At 41.9% G+C, this 13589-nt stretch overlaps 1 non-coding gene across 1 annotated transcript; it reads right to left on the reverse strand.

Moving 5' to 3' along the window:
- Positions 1 to 12979: 12979 nt before the first annotated feature.
- Positions 12980 to 13086, reverse strand: LOC112087034. Its single transcript, XR_002899881.1, has one exon. It is a non-coding gene; the product is annotated as a small nucleolar RNA R71 (small nucleolar RNA).
- Positions 13087 to 13589: the final 503 nt, after the last annotated feature.

Consider the following 13589-nt stretch of genomic DNA (forward strand, 5'->3'; position numbering starts at 1 on the left):
GTAATAATTTCCAACATAAAAGTTATTTTTTAATTGTGTCTACATAAATAATATAATAGAGATGTGTTGTGATCACGTAAATTAGCAGCTTTGAAATATTTCCCTTTATATAAAAAGATACTAGATAAATACCCGCATATATGCAAGTTTTAATTATATTTTATAGTCATGAAAAAAATATTAGACTAAAAAGATTAGTAAATTTTTTTTAGTTATGAATTGGAGAAACTATCAAACTAGTTTTATAGAGATGGAAAATAAGAATTCTTTTTCTTTTTAGGTTTGTATTTTTTTTTATTTTAATTTCCTCAATCTAAACAACAATACTATTTTTTTTGTTGAACTTTAGTTTTCCAAAATTGTAATATATTTTGTTTTAATTTCTTTATGCTATACTGTTGTTTTTCTTTTGTTTCTTCTGAATTGTGGTTTTTATTTTTATTTATTTTTCCGTAATTTAAACCTAATTTTTTTTACCTTTTATGATTAAGTACCAATAATTATAGAATTTTCTTTTTATGAATAAGATTAGCTAAAATATAAATAAAAAATAATTAAGCACATGTCAAAATCTGATCGTTTATCTTGACATGTTTCATGATCAGACGAGTTCTTAATTTTGAATTATTTTTTTATATAATAATATATAAACTAGATTCTGACCCGTCCGCGGAACGAGGATAAAATAGTAAAGTACTACATATTGTTGCTCAGCCCAATATATATTGGGCTGAGCAACATAGAAATTTTAAAGAATCATTGGATGTCATTTATTGTTTCAAAATTGTTTTAAATAGGTATATGACAGGCCTAGTCCAATAGGTGTTGTCAGATGTGTGATGACCTATGGATCTAATTTTTTTCTTCAAATGTTCTTATACAATAATCCATATTTGAAAAAACAATTAAAAAACTCTAAATTGTTCTTAAAAAATTCATTTATTAAAGTCAATATTTGAAAAATATAACTTTAAAAGAATATTTCTAAGAGTGATTTACAGTATAAGGCACTTTCTGTAGTTTATCTAACAGAAAAGACACTTCTTGCTATTGGGGTACTTTATTTCCTTTTGCCCCACATGTAAAGACAAATAAACCCCTCATCCTACTAACAAAAATTTCACCCTTTACCTGTTTTTTTTTTTTTACCACAGTTATTATACTTAAAAACCGGCATTGTTCTCCGGGAAGTTATTACCGGAAACATTTGTCCCGCCATCGTTCGCCGAGAACTTATAACCGGAAGTATGAAATTGAAATTGGGTAAAACTTAATCGCCGGCGGAATGAAAATCTGTTTTGGAGTAATATGTAATGCGGTGGATGTGACGGAACTAGCGAAATGCGGCGGATGTTAAGGCCAAAATTGGTTGGGGAAAAATTTCGGATGAATTACTTGAAGACGTCGATTTGGGATTATTTTCAAACAATGGTTCCTTGTTTGTCCTGTATATTTGGCTTGGAAGTTAGAACAACACATGTGATTATGTAATTCGGTGGATTTCGTCGATTTCCGATATCTGGGTCGAAGACTTACAGAAAATGATTTGCCGTAAGATGTTGTGAACGAAGAGGATGTAGATGGAATATTCAGACGATGCTTATAGTGATGTAGTGGATACAATTCCATGGATATGTTTGAAAAAAATATGTAGGGGGTCCCACATTAAGTTTAAATATGCGATCATGGCCGTTCCTTTTGCACGCCTGCATTAAATTATCTCGATCGTGCGTCTAATCTTGCTTTGGTAGGTAAACGTCAATTCATACAGCTGAGCAACGTTGTAAAGACTAGGTTTAAGCTTGTTCCCAGTTTAGCAGACAAGTTCGGCGCTGGCGGACGGGTATCTTCGAGGTTTCCCGTTTTCCACTATTGTGTTTAGTTCGACATGGATGGTGTTTTCGTGGACATCGTATTAAATGAATCTTTTTATTCATTGCAGGTATGGATGAACATTGCCTGGTTATCAGTGGCGAGTGGATGCGTTCGAGAGAAGGTCTATGGGATTTTGTTGAGGACAAGCAGAAGATGTCGAGGGTTGTACATGTGAGGGCAGGAATGAGTATCGAGCAGCTTAAGAAAAGCGTTCTGAATGAGTTCTTTGACGATGGAGGTGAAGGTGTAAGCGTAACGTTAAGCTACTGGCCTCCTAATAGCAATGAATTGGCGACATGCATTTATACTCCTCCGGTGATGGTGACAAATGAAGGTTCCATTGGTTATTTCCTTAAACATTTCTGCGTTCAACCAAATGTAAATCTTTTCGCAAGGTTTGTTGGAGAACAGAGGAAATTTGGGAGAAGCGGTTTAGAAGGTGGTAGTAGTGGTTTAAAAAGTCTCGTAACGAAACGGAGTAAGACGAGTGATTTTTTTGGCCCAAATTCTGGGTACAAAACACCTTTCCCGACGAGAAGAGGCCCAAGTGATTACGAGACAGGGGGTTTTATGTTTCAAACTCCTCTGACTACCCCTGGTAATGGTCTGACAAGTGGGGAGGGTTCACACGTTTTGTTTAAAGATCTAGTTGTGTCTACTATGCCTGACTTTTGTAGCGATGAAGTTTCGTAGAATGGGCGTAAGGTTGGTTTTATGCCGACAAATCCGGTCGCTGAAATGATACAATCGGCGGGATTTCAGAGGATAGTGCTGGTAGTGTGATTAAAACGCCAGTGTCATCAGGTGGGGCAACTTATGGTGAGGCTTCTATTCACTCTGGGAAAAACTTACCTAAGACGTCGAGAATGTCGCAAGATGAAGTCTTCAAAACACCCATTGCTCCAGGTCGGGCAGGGAGCGAGTATTTGCATCCAAGTTTGTTCAGCACACCCATTAAGTCAAGGAGCTTTTCAGAAGATACTGAAGGTAGTGATCTATCGATGAGAGGAGCTTCCTCACCAAGACCTTTTGTTGAAGGTGATATGTCAAGTAGGGAAGCTTCTGCACCACCAACTTCCCAGAAGTTACCGTTTACTGAGTCTCAAGATGACGATGAACTATTGCAGCACACCGATAGGTTTGAGAAAATGTATAAAGGTGGTATTGGTAATGGGGAGTTCAAAGATCAAATGCATTCTGATTCTGATGCAACTGTTCTTACAGACAGTGACGATGATGATGGTGGTTTTATGGATGAGCAAGACGAATTTGATGTAATGCATCATGAGTATGATAAGGAGTTTTTGGAGCCTTTTTTAGATGAACAATTTGAAGGCTCTAATGCAGCTGAGGTTATGTGCGATCCTGTGGAAGCATCTGAAAATAAGTGGGCTAGTGTTAACGATGTAAATGTGATAAGGTGCTGTACTAATGATGCTTTTGACCACGATGTGTATGTTGGTCCCGGTACATTTAGTGGTTTTACAAAGACAGAGGGTAGTGGACGTGGAGGAGTGGATGCTAAAATTGGCAGAAACGAATCTAGTCCACGTAGTTTAGGCTCTGTGGATGACGATGAATTCGACATACCTCCATTGTTTGACGACACGCTGTACGAAAATGCTGAAATTCCTGATTTGGATTTGGCCGATGGTGAGGATTGTGTGCGGGTGGAGAAGGTCTATCCATCTAAGGAGGATTGTAGGATTGCATTGGCCATCTATGCAATAAAAGAGATGTTCCACTTTAAGCAAACACGAACAAAGCACAACAGTTTTGTTTTGAGCTGTGTGGATACTCATTGTGATTGGAGGGTTTTAACAAAGGAAATTCGTAATAGTTCATATTACGAGATAAGAAAGGCACATCTTGAACACACCTGTGACATAGAAACTCGCAAGGAGTTTAAGAAGAAAGCATCCTTGCGTGTAATTGCTGCTGTTTTTAAAGCCAAATTTGGTGACCCTGTAAGTGGACCTAAAACAAGGGAGTTGCACCGCCTTGTCCTGGAAGATCTCCGTGTTAACGCGTCCTATATGAAGTGTTATAGGGCGAAGGAAAGTGCAGTTCTGGGGGTTAGAGGAGCGGATGATGACTCTTACAGCAAGCTCCCTGAATATCTTTACATGCTGAAACTTACTAATCCCGGTACTGTGACTAATCTGAAGACAGAGACAGATGAAGATGGTCTTGAGAGGTTTAAGTACCTGTTTTTGTCATTTGGCGCGTCGCAGGCTGGGTTCCGGAGATTGAGGCACCTAATTGTCTTAGATGGAACACATTTGGGAGGTAAATTCAAAGGAGTGTTACTGACAGCTAGTGGACAGGACGCAAATTTTCAAGTTTTCCCACTTGCCTTTGCTGTAGTGGACAGTGAGAATGATGCAGCTTGGACTTGGTTCTTGCAGAACTTAGAGAAGTTGTTTGCAGACAGCAACAGGTTAACTATAATCTCAGATCGGCACAACTCTATTAAGGCAGCTAAGAAGGCTGTGTACCTTAAAGCAAATCACGGAGCTTGCATTGTCCATGTTCAGAGGAATGTGGCATCTAGGTACAAGAATAAAGGATTGGCGAAGTTGGTAGGTGCGGTTGCTTATGCATTTACAATTCCAAATTTTCGTGAGCTGTACGGCAAAATAAAAGGAATTAATGGTGATTGTGCTCGGTATTTAGAGAAAATGGGCACGTCGTCGTGGACACAGGCTTATTTTCCTGGTGATCGTTATAATCTGATGACGAGTAATATAGCCGAGACGCTGAACAAGGATTTGAGGGAAGGGAGGAATTCCCCGATTATAGAACTATTGACCTTTATACAGACAATGATGACCATATGGTTTGCGGCTCGTCGTAAGAAATCAGCAAAACATCGGGGGATTGTTACTCCCGAAGTAGACAAAGTGATGACGAAGTATATGGCCAAAGAGAAAGGGACCAAAGTAAATAGTGTTTCCAGCTGGAGTGTTCAAGTTGTTGGTCGGTTTGGATCGAAGAACAATGTTGTTCAAGTGTACATGCCAGGCATATCAGAAGCTCAGAATCCCTTGTGGACATGCACTAATTGCTGTGGATTCAGTTGGTCTTCCATACGTGAGCTTAGTTGGGGATTGCTACAAAACTTCAACATGGGTTGAGACTTACCAATGTGTTATTAACCCGGAGGCTAGCCCGAATGATGTTGAGATACCTACAGATCTTAGGGACACTGTTTTGTTTCCACCTAAAACAAGGAGGCCATTTGGGCATCCAAAGGAGTTGCGTATACCATCTACTGGCGAGATTCAGGTACTTCAACAATGATGTGGACTTGAAATGTAATTTCTGAGAAAGCAGTGCTAACACAAACCTTTAATCTGTGATTATGTTATTCACTCTTTTATGGTCAATATATACAGGGTAGTAGGCCGAAGAAAGCAGTGCCTAACAAGTGTGGGAGGTGTAGAATGTCAGGGCACAATCGCAGCAGCTGCACAAATCCTATTTAGAATTGTTTAAGCTTTTATTTGTAATGAGTTTTGCAGTTTTGGTGTTGTCGTTGAATGTTTTTGAGGAAGAACAACACACTTTTTTTTATTTCTGGCGGTTTCTGCGGATGTAATGACTTCTCTGGATCTTGTTGCTATTGGCGTTGATTGTTTTTGGGAGCGCACAACAGTGTGTGGTTATTGGTTTATGGATACTTCATTGACTTTGCATTTAAGTGTTACTCTTTGATTTAAGGTTCATGACTTTGCTTCTTAGGTCTTTGCTTGGTTTAAAATTTCATATCAAATTAATTTAAGTAATGAATATGTATCTCCAAATTGACGGATGTTAAAGTGGGCGGGGACTTGAAAAAATGAAAGGGCACGCGTCCACTTAAATGTTTGCTTCCCCTTGAAGCATAGATGCTGTGTATGGACGGTAGAACATGGATACACATTGTAATTCTGTAATTACCTAAATACCCTCGCGTTAGGTTTAGAGTGCGTAAGACTATAAATACCATCTGTATCTTTAGAAATAGTTTCCAGAACGGCGCATATTTTAGCTACTCAGCGAAAAACAGCATGGTCAGCTACAGCAAAAGTTCGTCTTCTCGAGCAAGCTTGAATTCGTACTATAATGGTTTCTACGATGAGGGGATACCGAAGAAGTGCCGTTGTGGAAAGCCGCCGTTGTTGGACACATCAGAGTCTATAGACGATCAGGGCCGGCGTTTTTTTCAGATGCGAAATGAGGGAGGTAAGAGTTTACTGTTATAATTTTACCGTAAATATAAGACATAAAGTGATTTCTGTATTATATTTGTGAAGCATGACGGTTGTAATTACCATAAGTGGTGGGATGTGGCGGTTATGGAGGAATTTAGCGAGCTAAAGGTCAAGCTGGGGTATCAAGCCGATCGGTTGAAGTATTATTTCTCAGTTGAAAATGGACAGGAAATCGATCCGCCTACTGTGTGGCGAAATGTCGATGCTCTTCGTGATGATGTTACTACGCTAAGGGTGCTGATAAATGAGCTGAAGGAGCTTCTGTCAGGATCCACTGAAGAGTACGATGAGCTAAAGTCGGTTGTTGATATGTCTATATTTTACATCATTTAGAGTGCATTTTAGAGTCCTCATCATGTGTTTTCCCATGTAAATTGAGTCTTTAGGCATCAAAATAGGGTTTAGGGCTTGCACTAGGTCCCAAAGAGTTTTGCATGTGTTGAAGTCTTTATCAGGTGCTTTGGAAGTCAATTGGAGCTTAAGAAGAGGAGCAGAGAAGAAAACGGTTAAGAAAAGGGTCAAAAATGGTGAATACCGCTTGGAGGAATTTCTCGGCCAAAACTCGTACCGGCTGGACAGAAACCTCGGTCAAAACGCTTACCGAACGCTCATTACCGACCAAAACCTGTCTTTGCCCGCGCATTTCAAAGATCAGCAATCCGGGGAACCTTCCGGTCCGAATCAGTTGGCGGGGTCTTCATCAAAGTTGGAGAGAATCAAGGAAAGATCCCAGAACAGTTGGAATCATCCAATTCGGACCAGTGGGATGAAAGATACAGCTTCCGGAAGATGCACCAACATTACGCGCATCCGAGAACCGAACGGCGGATTTCAAAGATCACGGCGGACGGAGCCTTTCCGGACCGAACTAGCCTTCCCGGTCTTCATCAAAGTTTGAGATCTGTGAAAGAACTTCTCATAACAGTTGGAAGCGCTCAGTTCGGAGCAGTGGTTCAAAAGAAAAGGTCTCCGGAGTTCACATTGGTTCAAAAGCTTATTTTCCGGTGAATCCGATGCAGTGCAAAGATGTGAAATCCAGGAAGCCTTCCACTTCCCAAGCTCCGACGATCCCTTCACCAAAGTTCGGGCTTATTGAGTCATATTGACTATGGAACTGGTCTCAGAGCAATTGGAGTCGTGTGTTAAAAGTTACTATTTCCGGAAGGCAATATGGTCGATACGAGCCCAAATGAGTTGCGATACGCGCTAAGTGTTTTCTCAGGGCTCGGCATCATTACCTCGACATCGTCCAAGTCAAGGCTCATATCTTGGGAGTATTCTGGACTAGACCTCGTGCTGATGCCTCGGCATGTTGGGACCAAGGCATGCACACGTAAGAAGTGAAGCTGGAAACGACTAAGTGTTGAACGTGCACCTTGGTGTAATGACCTCGGCGTGCATGCCGGACTCTGTTCTCCCAAACCCCTCGACTACCAAGCCCCTCGGCATTTTATCCCGAGGTCCCTTGTCACAAACCCAGAATCAAGAACAAGACGGCTCAAGAACACACACGTGAAGATGGATCAAAGACTAGGGTTCATGCATGTTCTTGACGTGTTCTTCACGAGATCTTCATTTGAATCCTGACTCACGTGCACTCCTCGACATGAAGACCTCGGCTTCAATCTCCGACACACCGTGGCACTCACCCATCAACCCAAGAAGGCGGCTCAGTACCCGGTTTGTTCCGGGCTGACCCGCGACACTTTCCCTTTGCTATAAATATATTTTAGGACCAAAAACCTAATCATCTTTCATCTTATCTATTTTTAGCTCTAAGAACTTACCTCTTTGGTGATACTTGATTAATCTAATCCGATATCTCGTTTTTGCATCAGAATCTTGTTTTATTTTTATTTCTTTTATCATCCAGCATCTAACTCCTTATCATGATAAGCTTCACGTCTTGCAAAGGACTTAGTGAGCTCGTTATGATCAGTGAGTAGTCGTTTAAGCGGCTTTAGATAGGTAGATTAGGGTGCTTTCAAGATAGATCAATGGGTTTAGGTGTCTAGTCTTGCATGTTTCATTCTTTAACCGGCGAGATCTCTAGGCTGGATCCAAGCACATCACTTGAGGTTCAGATCTGAGACATATCTCGCATCAAAAGTGTTTGTAGAAATGTCTGAACCACTCGGTTAAAGGTTTAAGAGTCTTTCATCGCGAGAGTGATAGTTTGTTCTCTTAAATGACATTTTTGAACTGAATCTTATTGCTGACTGATTCATGCTTCTCAAAAGGGATTTTGGTATGAAAGAGGATCAGTTTAGATGTTTAATACTTTCATGAGAAGATTAACATGCCTTGAGTTCAAAGTTAAATGAAATCGCTTGATAAAATGATTCATTAGCCCATTAGTCTAGCTTGGAAGCACCCGAGTCAAGTATCCTGTCTAAAGCTTCTGCCTTTATCATATATTATCATCATCCGAACCATTTATTTGTCATTTGCAACTTAGCTTTGTTTAAATCTCATCTTTTGTTTCATCACTTGCTTATTTACTTGTTAATTAGTCTAGCTAAAAACCCTTGCTATTCTCTCTTGACTTAAGGCAACAAATGACATAGATAGTGTCTCCATTACAAGTTTGGTTTGATAACCCCTTGTACTACAAGGAAAGGGGTATTGATAACCTCTTTAAAGGGTGAAAACTCTTAGTTATCAATTGGCGCCGTTGCCAACTTGTAGGAGCATTATTCTCTTATTTGTTCTTAAGATCAAGACTTTACTTTCTTTTGTTTTACTGACTCTTTTGCAAGTTCTTGTTTTGATTTCAGGTGCATGAAAACCAGGTCTCGTAGCACAGAACCGCCTTTACCATACGACAATAACATCAACATGATTGAGAGGCGAGCTCGCGAGAGAGAACGGCACTTTGAAAGACTTGGAATGGCAGAACAGCAAAGGATCGAGCAACAGGCTCAAGAAGCCAAGCACCGGGATCAGGCTAATCAGGCGCAGGCACGAAGAAATGAACAACAAGCCTATGTTAATCAACAACAAGCTCAAAGACACGAGAGGCTTGCTCAGCAAAACCAACAACAAGCTAATAGAAACGAGCAACAAGCCCACCATGTTCATCCGCCACCGCCACAAGCTCAGAGACAACCTCCTCCGGTCTTAGTTGGAGAGAACGACCAAGCTAATGCGCACCAATACCGAGCCGGGATTCAAGCTCCACCGGTTCAAAATAACAACTTCGAAGTAAAAGCTTCCTTGCTCAATATGGTGCAGAACTCAAAGTTTCACGATCTAGCCGGAGAAGACCCTCTTGAACATCTAAATCAGTTTGATCGAGTTTGCGACTTAACCAAGATCAATGGTGTTTCGGAAGACAGCTTCAAGCTACGCTTGTTCCCATTCAGCCTCGGTGATAAAGCTCACCAGTGGGAAAAGAACCTCCCGAGGGGTTCTATACAAACATGGGAGCAGTGTAAACTGGCGTTCTTATCAAAGTTCTTTTCCACATCAGGCACGGCTATGATATGTCTATATTTTACATCATTTGAAGTGCATTTTAGAGTCCTCATCATGTGTTTTCCCATGTAAATTGAGTCTTTAGGCATGAAAATAGGATTTAGGGCTTGCATTAGGTCCCAAAGAGTTTTGCATGTTTTGAAGTCTTTATCAGGTGCTTTGGGAATCATTTGGAGCTTAAGAAGAGGAGCAGAGAAGAAGACGGTGAAGAAAAGGGTCATAAATGGTGAAAACCGCTTGGAGGAATTTCCCGGCCAAATCGCGTACCGGACGGACAGAAACCTCGGTCAAAATCCTTACCGATCGCTCATTACCGGCCAAAATCCTTACCGATCGACCATTACCGGCCAAAGTCCTTACCGATCGACCAAAATCAGCCTGGGTCGAAGATCGGGTGCAAAATACCACGGGTTGAGTTTTTGGCCGAGGCGAGGGAATTTTTACGACCAAAAAGCTTACCGCGGTACACAGCCCTCGGTCATTTTCCTTACCGCGGGAAGCTTTTCTCGACCAAAATTTGTCCTTGTCCGCGCATTTCAAAGATCTGCAATCCGGGGAACCTTCCGGTCCAAACCAGTTGGCGGGGTCTTCAGCAAAGTTGGAGATAATCAAGCAAAGATCCCAAAACAGTTGGAATCATCCAATTCGGACCAGTGGGGAGAAAGATACAGCCTCCGGAAGATGCACCAACATTACGCGCATCCGAGAACCGAACAGCGGAGTCCAAAGGTCACGGCGGACGGAGCCTTTCCGGACCGAATCAGCTTGCCCGGTCTTCATCAAAGTTTGAGATCTGTGAAGGAACTTTTCAGAACAGTTGGGATCGCTCAGTTCGGAGCAGTGGTTCGAAAGATAAAGTCTCCGGAGTTCACATCGGTCCAAAAAGCTTATTTTCCGGTGATTCCAATGCGGTTCAAAGATGTGAAATCCAGGAAGCCTTCCACTTCCCAAGCTCTGACGGTTTCTTCACCAAAGTTCGAGCTTATTGAGTCATCTTGCCTATGGAACTGGTCCCAGAGCTTTAGGAGTCTTGGATTGAAAGTTACTTTCTCCGGAAGGCAACATGGTCGATACGAGCCCAAATGAGTTGCGATACGCGCTAAGTGTTTTCTCAGGGCTCGGTATCATTACCTCGACATCGGCCAAGTCAAGGCTCATATTTTGGGAGTATTCTGAACTAGGCCTCGTGCTGACGCCTCAGCACGTTGGAATCAAGGCATGCACACGTAAGAAATGAAGCTGGAAACGACTAAGTGTTGAACATGTACCTCGGTGTAATGACCTCGGCGTGCATGCCAGACCCTGTTCTCCCGAACCCCTCGACTACCAAGCACCTCGGCATTTTATGCCGAGGTCCATCATCACAAACCCAGAATCAAGAACAAGGCGGCTCAAGAACACACACGTGAAGATGGATCAAAGACTAGGGTTCATGCATGTTCTTGACGTGTTCTTCACGAGATCTTCATTTGGATCTGGACTCACGTGCATTCCTCGACATGAAGACCTCGGCTTCACTCTCCGACACGCCGTGGCGCTCCCCCATCAACCCAAGAACGCGGTTCAGTACCCGGTTTGTTCCGGGCTGACCCACGACACTTTCCCTTTGCTATAAATACATTTTGAGACTAAAAACCTAGGAGGATTCTCATATATCTGTTTTAGCTCTAAGAACTTACCTCTTTTGTGAAACTTGATTAATCTAATCCGATATCTCGTTTTTGCATCAGAAATCTTGTTCTTTCTTTATTTCCTTTATCATCAAACATCAAACTCCTCATCATGACAAGCTACACGTCTTGCAAAAGACTTAGTGAGCTCGTTATGATTAGTGAGTAGTCGTTTAAGCGGCTTTAGATGAGTAGATTAGGGTGCTTTCAAGGGAGATTAGTGGGTTTAGGTGTCTAGTCTTGCATGTTTCATTCTTTAACCGACGAGATCTCTAGGCTGGATCCAAGCACATCACTTGAGGTTCAGATCTGAGACATATCTCGCATCAAAAGTGTTTGTAGAAATGTCTGAACCACTCGGTTAAGGGTTTAAGAGTCTTTCATCGCGAGAGTGATAGTTTGTTCTTTTAAATTACATTTTTTAACTGATTCTTATTGCTGATTGATTCGTGCTTCTCAAAAGACATTTTTGGTAGGAATGAGGATCAGTTTAGATGCTTAATACTTTCATGAGAAGATTAACATGCCTTGAGTTCAAAGTTAAATGAAACCGGTTGATAAAATGATTCATTAACCCACTAGTTAAACTTGGAAGCACCCGAGTCGATTACCTCGTCTAAAGTCTCTTCTTTTATTGCATATTGTCATCATCTGAATCATTTAGTTGTCATTTGGATCTTAGCTTTGTTTAAATCTCGTTGATTGCCTTATTTTTATGCTTATTTGCTTGCCACTTAGTTAGTAAAAACCTTCACCTTTCTGTCTTGACTTAAGTGAACAAATAACATGGACTAGTGTCTCGTTGACAAGCCTGGATTGACACCTCTTTATGCTACTTTGACAAGGGGATTGATAGCCCTGAGACCCTAAAAAGTCTTGTCTATCAATTGGCGCCGTTGCCAACTTGTCGGAGCATTAGTCTCTTGTTTGTTCTTGAGTTCAAGATTTTTCTTTTCTTTGTTTTACTAACTTCTTTGCAAGTTCTTGTTTTGATCTCGGTGCATGAAAACCAGGTCTCGGAGCACAGAACCGCCTTTACCGTACAACAATAACATCAACCGGATTGAGAGGCGAGCTCGCGAGAGGGAACGGCACTTTGAACGACTTGGAATGGCAGAACAGCAAAGGATCGAGCAACAGGCTCAAGAAGCCGAGCACCAGGCTCAGGCTAATCAGGCGCAGGCAGGCAGGAATGAACAACAAGCCTATGTTAACCAACAACAGGCTCAAAGGAACGAGAGGCTTGCTCAGCAAAACCAACAACAAGCTAATAGGAACGAGCACCAAGCCCACCATGTTCATCCGCCACCGCCACAAGCTCAGAGACAACCTCCTCCGGTCTTTGTTGGAGAGAACGACCGAGCTAATGCGCACCAATACCGAGCCGGGATTCAAGCTCCACCGGTTCAGAATAACAACTTTGAAGTTAAAGCTTCCCTGCTCAATATGGTGCAGAACTCAAAGTTCCACGATCTAGCCGGAGAAGACCCTCTTGAGCATCTAGATCAGTTTGATCGGGTTTGCGACTTAACCAAGATCAATGGTGTCTCGGAAGATAGCTTCAAGCTACGCTTGTTCCCATTCAGCCTCGGTGATAAAGCTCACCAGTGGGAAAAGAAACTCCCGAGGGGTTCTATACAAACCTGGGAGCAGTGTAAACTGGCGTTCTTATCAAAGTTCTTTTCCACATCACGCACGGCTAAGCTCAGAAACCAGATCTCAAGCTTCACGCAGCACAACAACGAGAGCTTTAGCGAGGCTTGGGAACGGTTTAGAAGCTACACTAACCAATGCCCACACCACGGCTTCTCAGAGGCATCCCTCTTGAGTACTTTATACCGAGGTGCACTCCCCAAGATCAGAAACCAACTCGATACAGCTTCAAATGGAAATTTTCTTGGGAAAGAGATCAATGCGGCAATGGAACTAGTCGAGAACCTAGCCATGTCCAATGATACGTATGGCGAGGACTTTGATAGAGTGAACCGTACAGAGGGCTCCAGTGATGAACAACGTATGAAAAAGGATATAAGAGAGCTTCAGAGCAAGCTTGACAAGGTTTTGATGGCGACTCAAAAGCCAATACACTTTGTAGGCGAGTTTGATGAGCAAGGGCCAAGTTTTGACAATGTTAATGAAGATGGTCTAACTCAAGAAGAGCTGAACTACATAGGGAATCAGCAGAGGTATCAGAGGTTTAACAACTACAACAGTAACCCAAACCTCTCATACAGAAACCCGAATGTAGCTAACCCTCAAGACCAAGTGTACCCTGCTCAGCAACAACAACAAAGCTATGCTCAAAAGGCTC

This window comes from Eutrema salsugineum, unplaced genomic scaffold (assembly GCF_000478725.1).
Source record: "Eutrema salsugineum unplaced genomic scaffold, Eutsalg1_0 scaffold_2, whole genome shotgun sequence".
NCBI classification, from domain to species: domain Eukaryota; kingdom Viridiplantae; phylum Streptophyta; class Magnoliopsida; order Brassicales; family Brassicaceae; genus Eutrema; species Eutrema salsugineum.